The sequence below is a fragment of the Anopheles stephensi genome, chromosome 3 (assembly GCF_013141755.1).
Source record: "Anopheles stephensi strain Indian chromosome 3, UCI_ANSTEP_V1.0, whole genome shotgun sequence".
Classification (NCBI taxonomy): Eukaryota; Metazoa; Arthropoda; class Insecta; order Diptera; family Culicidae; genus Anopheles; species Anopheles stephensi.
Window position 1 is genome coordinate 48341833 of NC_050203.1, and position 13805 is coordinate 48355637.

Here is a 13805-nt window from a genome sequence, read left to right on the forward strand (position 1 = left end):
TTATTCGTTGCATTATCTGGCATAATATTGCAGTGATTGTCATAATAAGTGTCTTAGACCGTTTCTAACTTTTTTATTGATTATGGTTATATAAACCACTATCTAAAGTAGATCTAAATTGAATATCTCATAAAAGGAAAACCTATTGGGTTGTCATTCTTCTTCTTGGGCCAGAATAAACTACAGAATAGTTTTTTGTTGTTGTTGATTGACGCAAAATAGTTTTTCCTTTCTTAAAATGGAAGCGGCAGTCGCTTTGATACTGTTAGATATACTCGTTATGGGTTGACTACACGTAATATAAATATCTTGGTACACTTTTCATGGCTTTGGATCATTCGTTCTTTTGCAATATTCTGCCAAGGTGAAATCTATACGATCAGTTACATTGGAACATTATACAAGCCATAAATAAACAGCAACAGTATAAAAGCATAGCCAAAAGACCTCCCCTTAACTATCTCTGAGTTGATTCATCAGTACATGCAAATTCACCTCAATCCTTAGACCCCATCTTTTGTGTAACCAAAGAAGGCCGCTTAACCTTCAACAAATATAAAGACTTTAACAACATGTAATTAAAATTTCATTAGACACTAATTTATTACAACTGGACTAATAATTAGGATACTAATAAAATAAAATAGTATTGTGTCGAATTATGATTTCGTTCTTGCATTACAATTTCTACCAGCACTGTAGCACGTTTATGCAGTGTGATAATTTCGCCGGTTCTAAAGCTTCTCTGCAAGCGAATAGTTCCCGGGGCGTTACTCAGGGAGGTGCATCTCGTGCACGTTTGCGGTAGCAGGGTGGGTTATAAATTTGAAACCTTACACTTTTACTGCTGCTGCTGTTGGCCCGATCGCTGATGCTTCTTTCCCTGATATTGCGGTGGCTGCCGTAAAGCGATGCATCATTTCCGAACCATCCGTTTGTACGGATCTTCCCTGGGGTTGGGGTTCGAGCGAACTGTCGGCTGTGGTGGGTGTTCGGGTGGTGGTGGGTTAAGATGCGATATGCCACCTTGGAATTAACCGATCTGTTATGATCCAGTGTGCATGTAAACACAATGAATAGTAGATTGAGGTGCGCGATGTAAACCCATTCGAGTACGCACCTTGGGACTGAAGTTTTACGCGAATTATGATGCACGTTTTGAAAAATAAAAATAAAACGAGCAGATTACTCATAAACACGTGTAACTGGATACTTTACGAAGGAACACTTTTTTCTTATTGCCGAAAAAAGAAGAACAAAACATCGAAACACTTTTCGATTATAACATACAAATTGACAATTTTAAGGAGAAAGTTTTTCCTATAACTTAAGCAGCGTAGAAGTAAAATGCATGACAGTATTTTTCCATTAATTTATATTTAAATTTTTCTAGCATTTTCATCTATTTCCAAGCTTGTAAATCGTAATGGTTTTGTTCTATGGACGACCTTTTTCAAATTTAAACTACAAACCAGCTAAGAAAAAATCAATTCAAAATCCCACCACTCAAATTGGTCGTCCGACGGAAAGTAATGGATTGTTGTATTAATAACACCACAGTAAATTCGTATAAAATTGATATCGGTAACGCCCTTAGTTTTTTGGAGAAAATAATACATCACACGAACCCAGAAAAAAACAATGGAACATACATCAGGCGTACCCCGAACGGATATGGATTACTCCATTCTCTTAGTTAAGGGTAAGATATTAAAAAATAGTCGAACCGACATCCCACACGCACCTCGTGCATGAATTTCGCCACGAATTTTCGCTTTGACGGAGAGCCTTTGTGGACGGAAATGGGACAGAAAATTGTGGCAAAGGTTGTTATTTATTTTTGCTCACCCAGCCTGAGGTTTTTTTTTTATCGTATTCCTGATACTCGTTACGCACGCCCTCGGAGGATCGTACCGTGCGAACAGTAATGGAGTGTGTGTGTGTGGTTTATGTATATTTTATATTCGTTTTTTTCGGATGGTTTTTTTTACGCGCTGAGCGCGTTGAGCCGTCCTTTGTTTTCCGCGGGGCAAAAAACAAATCATATAAAGATGTAATAAAACCGATAACATCCGCTATATTAATGGTGTCCATTTTATTATGAATGAGCTAAATTCAGTAGCGTGATCGTGATGTGCTTCTTCTTCTTCTTTTGCATCCTCCTTCTCGTGCGGCCGCTGGTGGCACTGGGTTGGTTTATGTGTGCGGCAGTTTGCATGATGGTAATGTCGGTGGACATAATGTGCAATGTTTACATAGAGTTTGAATAAAATTATCAAGTTCCGTTTCATTGGAGAACAATACAAAAATATGTCTCGGATTTAAATTTATGTAGCGAAAGTAGTTAGCAAAAAGTAGATTAATTTGAACGATTTTTCTTTCAACATCTCTGTGCCTTAAAGATCAATCTTACTTCCCGTTTCACGTTTTGAGTCATATATTTAAAGTACAGATCACATTTTAAAGCATTAGCAATGGATATGGAGTAGATATGATCCAAATAGAGGAACTGTTTATGCAGACTTATTTATATTTATTTATTTATTTATTTATTCATTTAAATTTGTCTGCTACCTGGCTTCACAAAGATGAGTGAACCTAGCCTAATAGCTAATAAATTACACAATATTACCAACAAAAAAACCTAAAAAAGAAAAGACTACCGAAAGCTCAAAACTGGAGAGGAATAAAGGAAAGAAGGAGAGAAGGAGCGAACAGAAAAAAAAACACTAAGAGACATGAAGAGAGGATACAACACGAGACCGGAAGGAGTTTAAGGAGGTATTAAAATCGATTAAACCATCTGAAACAAGAGAGGAGTGTGGCATCAAAACAATACAAAGAATGACGCGTTTGTAAAGATAAATGATCGCGTGGACGGAGGGAGCGGGAAGGAGCATAAACAAGACAAGGGAAAGCAGATCCACAGCATTTGTAGACCCTCGAAGCATGGCGCCAACGAAACAAGCCTGAGCAATGTGGCGTCTCAGATTTAAGGAATCTAGTCCAAGGAGTCGATTCCGAGTTTCGTAGGGAGGTAATGATCGATTGCCGATTGCCATCGATTCGTCTGAGTGCAACTCTTGTAAAATATTTTTGCAAGCTCTCTATACGGTTGCAACCCTCAGAAGTACATGGGCTCCAAAAAACGCAGGCATACTCTAAATTAGAGCGTACCAAGCTACAATAGAGTGTGCGCAAACAAATTGGATCCCTGAAATCTACCCATAAACAAAGGATGAAACCAAGTGTACTCGCGTTGGCTTTTATTTATTCGAGTTTTATTACTTCTTTAACTGCTATAAACTTTACAACAGCTCCTCGCTTATGCAGAAAGTTCAAATCTTCTACTGGGGAATAAAATTCGGCTATCCAACAGTCAGTTGCAGGGCTGACTACTATGCTACGGGTGGTAGAATCAAGTCACAGAAAGCCGGAAATGGCAGGCCGAGACCTCTCGAGGTTGTAGTGCCAAGAAAGAAGAAGAAGATCCAACAGTCCTATATGCAGATTCAAAGAATCAGTCAGAAGAATCGTATAGATAAGATGGGCATTGTCGCCCCAAACTTACGGAACTTGTGGGTGCTCATCGATCGAACAGACTCCCAACATTAGAAACTGCTAACGGATTTTTTTTTTGGGTAAACCTGCATCGGTTAATAAATCCATTCGATTAAAACTTCTATTTCGATCGGTTTGAGGTCACAAAATGGCGAAGCAACTTTTCGTTATGATACATTCTCTCTTTTATTGGCCTTACAACCTCTTGGAGGGTCATGCTTGCCATTTGTGGCTTACTAGACTTAATGATACCATGTAATTGGATAATCAGTCCTTGCTACGGAGGATTGGTCCGGGTGTGATTTGAGCCCCGGTCCTGCTGTATGAAGATCAGCGCCGTCAAGATTCAGAAAGAGCTAAAAGTATGAGTTCAAATGTATTTAGTACATCTATTGCTAAAATACCAGCAAACAGCCGCTGGCAAAGGAGTGACAATATTTTTTAAGAACGCTTCGTGGGTGCTAGAATCGAGAATTTTCCCATGGAGGTATGTGAGGTAATTCAATTTTTATTGCCAACCGAAGTGAGTGTATTTTTCTTAAGCCATTACTATAAAATTTTATTTTATTAATAAAATTTCTACTTAGTTTATTAAAATTGTTGTATTAAAATACTACCTCTAGAAATTCACCCTTGCACTTCATTTTTATCCACAATTTTAATACACAACAATACTGTCCAAAATTTTATCCCGCCCAGGTCCCACAGTTCCCACCATGGCAGTTCAAAGCTCACTCGCTCGCGGAAAGCTTGCAGCCAACACGGTAAGCAAATGTGTTTTATGAGCGGTATTTATTTTCAATTTTTGATACTCACCCACCGATAGTCAGTCGCCGTAAAGAACGCGTCACCCAACAAAGAGGAAGAGGGTTGTTGGGACAGACAAAATTTAATATGCCACTGCAGTGGCCACGGCCACCTATCGAAACAATCGCGACGTATTGCGTTACGAGGTGTGTATTTTGTTTCAAAATCACGGTTAAAAATCAATCAGGCAATCTTTTTTTTCAACAGTCTACTGACAGTTATCTACAGCAAAGCTTGTTGTCGAATGTAAATATAAACCATTTTTAGCAAACAAGCTAAGTGAAATAAAAAAAAATCATAGAATGAGTTTTCCACAACCTACAACCTTACGGACCACCGCATGGAATAGCCACTTCGACACGAGCAACAAGCACGTGCCGAGCACGTTGCGTGTCCTGCGTCCTGCGATGCAACAGTTGTTCTCGGAAATTAGTACCTTCTGTTTGCCCCTCGGGAGGGTGGAACGGACCATACGGACCTGACGGACCCGGTCATCCGAATGTTCATTTGAAACCCATCATTATCTTTCGGACACAAGGTGGAAACAAAAACACGGACAACGCAAACTGTTTGACGATGTCCGAAAATTAAATACATTTCCCTTGAAGGGCTCCATCGTAATGGGAAGATTTTATGACTTGTGAAAAGGAAAGGTTGTAAAAGAGAGCTCAGCATAATGTGAGCACTTTCAAGATCACCCAAAATCTCTAGCCTTACGAGTTATATAGCAATTACCAAACAGGACTAGATTTACTGCATACGGGTGACTTTTTGGTCTTTTTAATAGTACAACAAGATAGATATAGGTGAAGATCCCATACGAAGCAGTTTCCTACCAATTTAACATTGTGGAGCGTACAACAAAGTTAAACTTTTTTCGCATAATTGTATCCTATTAAGCGGGGCACCAGTTTTTGTTGCTGCATATGCCACCAAATTATCAAATATGAAGAATAACTTGCAGTTCCAAAATGTAAACAAGATTACCCCCCCATTCGGTTCTAAATTAGCTTCAAATTACCAAAACTCCTTCTGCATCTTCAACGTCTCACGCGTATACACTCCACACTGGGCAACATTTTCAAGAAGCGAACGTGAGACAAAAACGCTTTTTTCTCATTCCCGTTTGGAGGAGCAAAGAAAAAAACCTAATTAGTTCGCGAAAACAGAAACACGAAATCGCTAAACTATCTCGGAACATGTTCGGGGAGTGAATTTTCTCACATTTCAAACGGCACGCCTTACGCGCCTTCGAAGCTATTATTTTTTGCTCTGTGATCGTAGAGGATTATCTACATTGTTGCGCCGGTACGGCTTATACCGATACTTAGAAGTGATCGTCTAATGCTCTGCTAGAAGGTAACCTCAGCCAGCGGGCTGACTACGATTGACATCAATAAATTGATCATTTTTATGATCATCGGTCGATCGCAGTGATCAAAAACACCGTCGGTGGCGTGAACGCTACCGCAGCATTGTAGAGGAGGCAACGAGTGGGCAAAACCTTGCGGTTGAAAGCGAATCCGGTAGCTCACGGTAGCGTGTTGAAACTTACGTGCGGGCACAGGCGGCAAATTAAAGTGAAATATGAAGATTCGATCGCTGGTTTCCGTGGCATGCTACCGGATGTACGCCTCGGGGTAGCATCGATGCGGTGGATGCGATCCAGAAAGGATGCGATGGGTGCGTGCGGCGTCTGCGGCGATGCCTTCGGTGAGAATTTCGGGAGTAGCATCTGTGGTTTGGGTGCTCCCCGAGCGAAGAACATCAGCTGTCCGATTCGTGTTACATGCCGCCGCATAATAAAAGCGAAAATGGCTACTCCACTGACGTACCGCACACGTTTCGAAGTTCGTTTGCAGGCGCAGGACCTCGTGAGCGATCATCCCGGACGCCCAGAACCATATGGCGAGCCAGAGAGTTCGTGGAAATGCGCGCCGCGTGTGCGTTTCCTCCGGCCGAATTTCTGTTTTGTTTTCTCATCTGGCGTCTTGGGTAATGATGAGAATCACACTCATTAGCTGCGAAAGGAAACGCGTTCGGCGTCGCGGCAATAATCAGCTGCACTTGCAACATTCGCATACATGCTTTCGTCAATGTGCAGCATCATGAACTATGCGCTCATGGGCGGCGTTGGGGTCTAATCTTCATGGCTACGCCAAATGCATGTCCGGGATATGTCTGTGTATGTATGATTGACTTAATTTCAACCCGCTTCGTGACTACACAATGATAGACATTTTGTACAACAATTGTTGATATTTTTCACATTTGCCAATATGCCACAGGTTACGACGGGAACATGGTACGGGACACGAAATGAGTTACAATAATGAACTGCTTGTTTGGGGTACATTTAGAAGGAAGCAATCGCATCCAGAAGTCGTGAATATCGTAACCTAAGGTTAGCATTTTTCAAAGCTAATCATTCATGAACCAGCAGAGGAAAACATTTATTCGAGAGCGTGGAATACAACACAAAAATGCATAAGCTACATAGTCTCTCTCACACTTTTTTCAAATCGAAAAACGTATACAATCGTACAATGAAAGATAAATTGTAACTCGAAACCAAAGACACATCTGAGCCATTTGACACATTTGATCATCAACACATTTGATCATCAATACGGTTGTTCTAGCGATAAGTACACCGACATTGCACTAGTGTTGGGATATTGGGGCTATGGATGATTCGAAGATTCTCTAGAAAGATTCCAATCAGATTGAATCCTATTTATATTGAGACTCGATCCATTTAGGATTCGGTTGTTTTGTATTAGATTGGGCATATTCCATCGATAAGGATTTGATTAGGATTCGCTAAGGATTCGAAAGGGATGCGATAAGGACTCTAAAATAACTGAGTTTGGTTTGAGGCTCTCCTATGTAGCAGAAGATTATCAAAGGATCGAGCGTGGGGCACAGATCCTCGGGATGGAGATTAACGAGGCAAAAACCAAAATGATGATGACATCACCAGCGGGCCTGCTAACAAACACTGATTTACGCATGGGTGATGTACAGAAGGGTGACCGCACCTTCGAAGTCGTCCAAAACTTCACCTATCTGGGGTCAAAAGTCAGCACCGACAACAACATTGATGTTGAGTTATGCGCAAGGGTGCTGGCTGCCAAACGGTCATACTACAGCCTGAGGAAACTCCTCTACTCTAAATACCTGTCGCGACGGACGAAGCTGGGACTGTACAGAACATTTACAGTCCCAGTACTCACATACTGTCATACATACTGATTTTTGGCCCCGTATGTGGGGAAGGACAATGCAGGAGCAGCTACAATGACGAGCTCTACGAGCTGTACGATGATCTCACCATTGTGCAGCGCATTAGACTCGCCAGGCTCCGGTGGGCTGATCACGTCATGAGAATGACACCGGACGACCCAGCCCGTAAAGTCCTTTTAGGCCGTCCACACGGACAGAGGAGGCGTGGAAGACCCAAATTGAGAGGGAGTGATGGAGTTGATGCGTCCGCCTCAACACTAGTGGTTGTAGCGCCTGATAAGAAGAAGAAGTCCTTGAGTAAACGCCACGACCCTAACACATTTTCAGGTGCTGCTACATCGTTCGTCACGAATAAAGAGAAAATAATATTAAGGACGATGGTACAATGTTGCTTCACGTAAAATTCCGTGTACTGTTATTCACCCTCGATGTCATGCTGCTAGAACATCGGTATTCTAGCAATTAAATACTGATTAAGAGAAAAAAAACCCATGTCAAGAAAATGGCGCTTCTTCACTACACACAGACGCTTTTCCACATTCCCATGAGCTATGGGATCATCAAAAGCTTCAGCACCTGTCCGTTTGGAGTTGATGTCTTCATTAGCGTTTCGCGGTATGTTGATGAGGCTCAGAAACCGATGAGCGTAAGAAAACGAGCAGGAGGGCAAAAAAAACCTCCATAGCTATGCTCGAAAATCGATTGAAAACTCTAAGCTGCTGGGTGGGGAGTGTTGAAAAAACCGCTCAACCCGCGCGCGTTGACGCCTTTTCGGTAGCCGGTGTCCGGACCATTATAACGACAGAAGCGATACACCGTAGAGGTAGTAGAGATAGTCAGATAGGCGAAACAAAATCCGAAACGTTACGCTCTAATGATGGCAGCAATTAAGCAAACGTAAACGTTAATTGCAATTAACATTTCATTGCGACCGTTGCGACGCGATTCTGGGTGAAGAGGCTTTTTCTTCTTCTTCTTTTTTGCGCCGTTTGTAGAATGGATGTTGCTACTGTGGAGTGCGAGCGAAAGTTCTGCCACAGTGAAGCAAGCCATGTTTAACAGTTTATCGTAAACGAGTTGTTTTGTATTCGCTCTTTTTCATAACAACAAACCAACTACAGTGATCGGTTCTTTGTATGTACGCTATAGAATGCTTTACTTGTGAATGATCTTGCAAGTTGATTTGATTTAAAATACCTTGAGACAAATGCAGTTGAGCAAGTGATAAATGATGGCTTCCTTGCCTTAGCTGCATTGTGCACTATTTAATGAGAAGTGTTTATGATAAATTGTTGAATGGATGTTAGAACATAAAGAAAAACGCATTGAGAACATAAGGCAGGACAGTAAAGCGTTCTATATAATTTTGTAAGCAACTCCCATTTTTTCCCTTCAAATTTTTATTATAATGTTTGCAACATTTATGTTTATATTTTTTATAGATTGTTTTTCTCACCTTGCGCCTCCGGCCCATGTAAATCATTCTACGCTGTGACTTGTTTAGAGTGAATGTCCCCATAAATAAGGCTCGCCAACTACCGCCGTTACTCATCGCACCTTCATTCCAGCCGCAGCAAACGGCACAGCATGCAACCACAGCCCGCTCAACCTGGCAACAGCTCCACATTTAACCGGTCAAGCGATCGGGAATGACAAATGTGGGAAATTTGTCGCATGCCTTTAGCCGATCGTCGTACCCGTACCCCCGCTCCCTTCGATCCCATCCCATCGATCCTTTCCGGTGTCGTCCGGATTCGTTATAGCGCTCGCTACGTAGTTGGGACGAACACGTATCGGCTGAGCATTAATATTAATCGACTGGCAAATGAGCCTTTACACCTGTTTTAATAAAGACATAATTTTCTCCACCGACCCGAACCCGCCGGCCAGGGAAAGCCGTCTTAGGGGTTAGGGTGATAATCCTTAGGCGATGAGAAATCGAGAGCACTTGGTATCCAGTTTCGCCTCGTACCGCTTCGTACGGTGGAGAGTGACTCCTCCGGCCCGATCATTAGGCTTAATTTGCCTAAACGCATACTTAGCTGGTAGCATACAGAGGGGGTATCTGTGGCTTTTTTTTGGTTTGTGCTTCGTTTTGTCCGCAACCTCTTTTCTTGTTGAAATTGAGGAGTTTTTTTCGGGTTTTGTTTTTCGGTTTTGTTTCAGACCGTAACCACCTTGTCGGTGGTAGGAAAAAATGTAGCGAGCTCACAAAATCTCCGGTCGGATCAATCGCCTCCGGGCGAGCCACCATAAAATACACAAAATTATTAAGTTTTTCCTCAGCTTCGACAAAACGCTTGGTCTCAAGTAATAGCCACGAGACGGGATGGGACCTTTCTTTCACTAAGAGACAATGTAAGAGAACGTTAGACGAAAAAAAGTGATTCGCTTCTGTAACGGTGGAATTTTGTTTGATTTCTTCATTCTCGTTCGTTCGAACCACTTGAGCAGAGGTAAACGATGGGATTCTTTTTTCCCTTCCTCCCATTTTTATCTGTGCTAAGAACCACCCGTCTAAGAGGTACGCGCGGCGTCGAACGATCTGTACCGAAAGATCGAAAGACTTGAACGCTGGTTGGCTGGCACGTGGAAATCAATAATTCACCGTTCAAAGCAGGCAGGCGCGCGCTTTGTTCCGGTGGCAATGAATAAAAAATCGACCCCCGAACCGTGTGTACACATTTAAGCATGTGAATTTATATGGCACCTGCAGCGCCGGCAACAATGAGCCGCTCTGTACTGCATGATTTGTTACGTCAATTTTGCGCTCAGCATAATGTCGCACGATGAGTAGCAGAAAGTCTTATCGTTTTCTTATGCATACATAATGCAAAGGGGGAGGGGGATGTTTTATGAATTAAGCCGTTACAAAAACGTATAAAAGAAAGAAAATACCGGGTAGCAATAGGAATTAAATAACAAGCCAGTTAATAGGAATGAAAGAAATGCATAGTAAGAAAAGGTGGTTATGACTAGCAGGTATGTAAGGCAGTGCATCAATTGTGCTTTGATTATTAAATAGCATAAGTAAATACGAAATGTGTTCAGTTCAGATAAAATTGGTGCTGGTAACCTTGTGACCATAATATTAATAAATAACAGTGGCACCAGCCAAAAAGAAAAGCGGTTCAAGAATTTTCTTTAACCTGCTTTTTAAGTCATTTCTAAAACCACTTTATTGACTGGATCGTCCGGTACCATCCTCATGACATGATTAGCCCCCCAGAGCTTGGATAATTAAATTTGCTGTAAACTAGTTGGGCCGTTTTACAGCTCGTCGAGTTCGTCATTGTAGTATCTCCTGTATTGTCCTTCTACTCATACGGGATCAACATCCATCCTGAGTATATTTCTGTTGGAAAAGGTTTTGGTGCATGTCTCTAAATGCATTGTACAGTCACAGCTTCGTCCGACTCAATTATCAAGAGCTATGTCGATGGCGGCTCTACCTCAGCTTGCGCCAAACACTTCTATTTCAAAATCTACATCGTTGGGGGCGCTGACTTTCTACGTCAAATAAGTAAAGTTTACAACGACTCCAAATCGTCTATCTGTCGTATAACGATGCATGTCCATGAGGGTGGGCCGCTAAAGATTATTATTTCTTTTTCCCTTTATTAAGGAATTCAGCGGACGTGGGTGAATGACATGAATGTGTTAAATTTATCTTAATTACTAAAAAACACACTCACGAAATGAGGACTTAGAAACATTCATATCGAAAAATTGGGACACTTCATTGAACGCCATACACATAACATTTACAGGATCGCTTTGGCCGAAGTTTGTCTGATAGCGTGAAACATGTAACAGCTAGCGTGGTGTGAGGGATCGTTTTGGTGCCGAAAATTTAAGTGAACTCAATAAATAAGGAGCATCAATCGAATTGTCCACCAGCTACAGACAGACACTGGGACATTTCACGGCGAACAGACAATGGTTGGATTCCTAGCAGTAAGCATCCAACTTCGAAAGATGGACGAATGTCTCCGTCTCTCCAAGGGAGTAGCCTAATTGCATATCACTTTAATTTGTGTTGTATTGTTTCAATACGCGCAGACCATATTTCGGCAGAGGGGCTCCAGAATATATTGACATACTCAAGGACAGATCGAGCTATGGAGCAGTACAGGATTATAATGGTTACAGGGTCGTGAAATTCACTGGTTATCCGATGAATAAGAACTAGTAATCGGTTCGCTCTGGAGACCACTGATTCGATTTGAGGACAAAACCTAAGACGGCTATCAAGTTTCTCATACAGTAGGTCCGTTCCAGTGTCTGGTTGTCAATTGTGTAGTCAAAAATATTATAATTTCTAGCTCAGACAAACGAAATTACACGACATTTATCGACACACAGGAACAACATATTTCTATGACCCCATGTACTAAAGATATTAAGGGCTAGTTGCAATCTTCGACAGTCATTTACATCAGTCACTGCGGCGTATAGTTTCACATCAACAGCAAACAGTAATACCTCATGGTTGGACAATAGTATACCGATATCGTTCACATAAAGCAGGAATAAGAGAGGTCCCAAATTACTGCCTTGTGGGACTCCTGATGTGCACGGGATACTACGGGACAATCTGTCGGTCAGCTTAAGCGGAATGTGATGCGCAACATTTTAGCTTTCGCCTCGTTTATTTCCAACCCGAGGTTTGATGTGGATTTTTCGATTCTTTGATAAGCTTCTGCTACTTAAGGAAGCCTCAAATAAAAAATGTATATGCCATCAGTAAATTTCAGGATCTATCGTGGCCTATAGAAGATGATCCCTGAAGTATCCATCTCCGAGTCATAGCTGATCGTCTCTAGCGCCTGACCGAAGAAAAAGCAGACAAGGTTTTCCCACTAGCGCAGCGGCCCTATGAGCTTTGTTAACGAGCTTTGTTACAATCCTGGAAAGCTTAGCCGAGATCCCAAGTCCTGGAGCTCCTTGTGTCGCATTGTATCATGCATATGTATATTTTTAATTCGATTATTATGAGGCTTTACAACACCACAGAAGCTGCAAAGTAGTAGTGTGTCAGGGGGATGTATCCGATACGTAGGCTGGAATAGACTCGTTGGATTTGGCTGGCATCGGAATCATGCAAAGGTGCGGTTTAGTATTTTTATAAAAATCTGCATGGTCCTGCCATCCACATATTGACTTACTATACTTAATGATACCACGTAGTTGAACAGTCAGTCCTCACTACGTGGGAATGATCCAAATAGGACTTGATCCTCACTTCTGCATCTAAAATTTAAATGAATGCTATGCCTTTTCAGTGGAATGGCTACTTGTGATATGATTGCAATTCATACAATTTCGAACATCTTAAACCGGTTCTTAAGTAGTTCTTTATTGGTGAATCTCCATAACGGACCAAAAATCCTGGAGTTCAATTTAGGTGTTTATTACTAGTGTAAACAATCAATTAGCTATCATCAAAGATAGAAACAAACAACCCAAAGAACTAGCAAATATGCCATAAACCAACCGTTCGCTAAAGGCTATACCTTAAAGGGTGCTTCACTTTACAGCTACACCATTTATGGAGCCACATTGTTTCAATATGGTGCCATGATTTGATTGATCCTCGATCGAGACGTGACTTCCGTACCACGCATGCTAGTAACCTGAAAAATGTGTCTTACATGCTTCTCTCGCTCGGTATCGATCAATCATTGTATGTGTGTGGCGGGTGGTGAGCTTTGTTCCTTCACTAATTACTTCACGGTAGCTTTAGGGCATTAGCAGCATTCCTTTCCAGCTATGTTTTTTTTTCGCCTATCGTCTTCAGTTAAGTTAGTATGTAACACCTTTGACGGATCCGCTAGCAAAGTGCCCCACAGTCATTAAACCACGGCGCATAAGAATATTATAATTAAACGATCTAATGGTTCGTGTTTGATCTGATCACTTTGGTGGGGAATAATAATAGAAGCACAACAAAAAAGCGGGAACTAAAGAGCATATAATTGGAATCCAAAACCCCACACACACACACACACACACACACGAGCAAGATAATGGACATGCAAAGAGGAGATGCATAGCGGGTCCTTCTTTGCCATCATCCACCATCATCGAACGTTCTAAACTGATGCTCGGTCCCCAAAAAGTGCAATAATGGACCGGAAGCAATCGAAGCCGAACGGTTGGTAGAATAAGTGCGGCAATTATAGCACCGA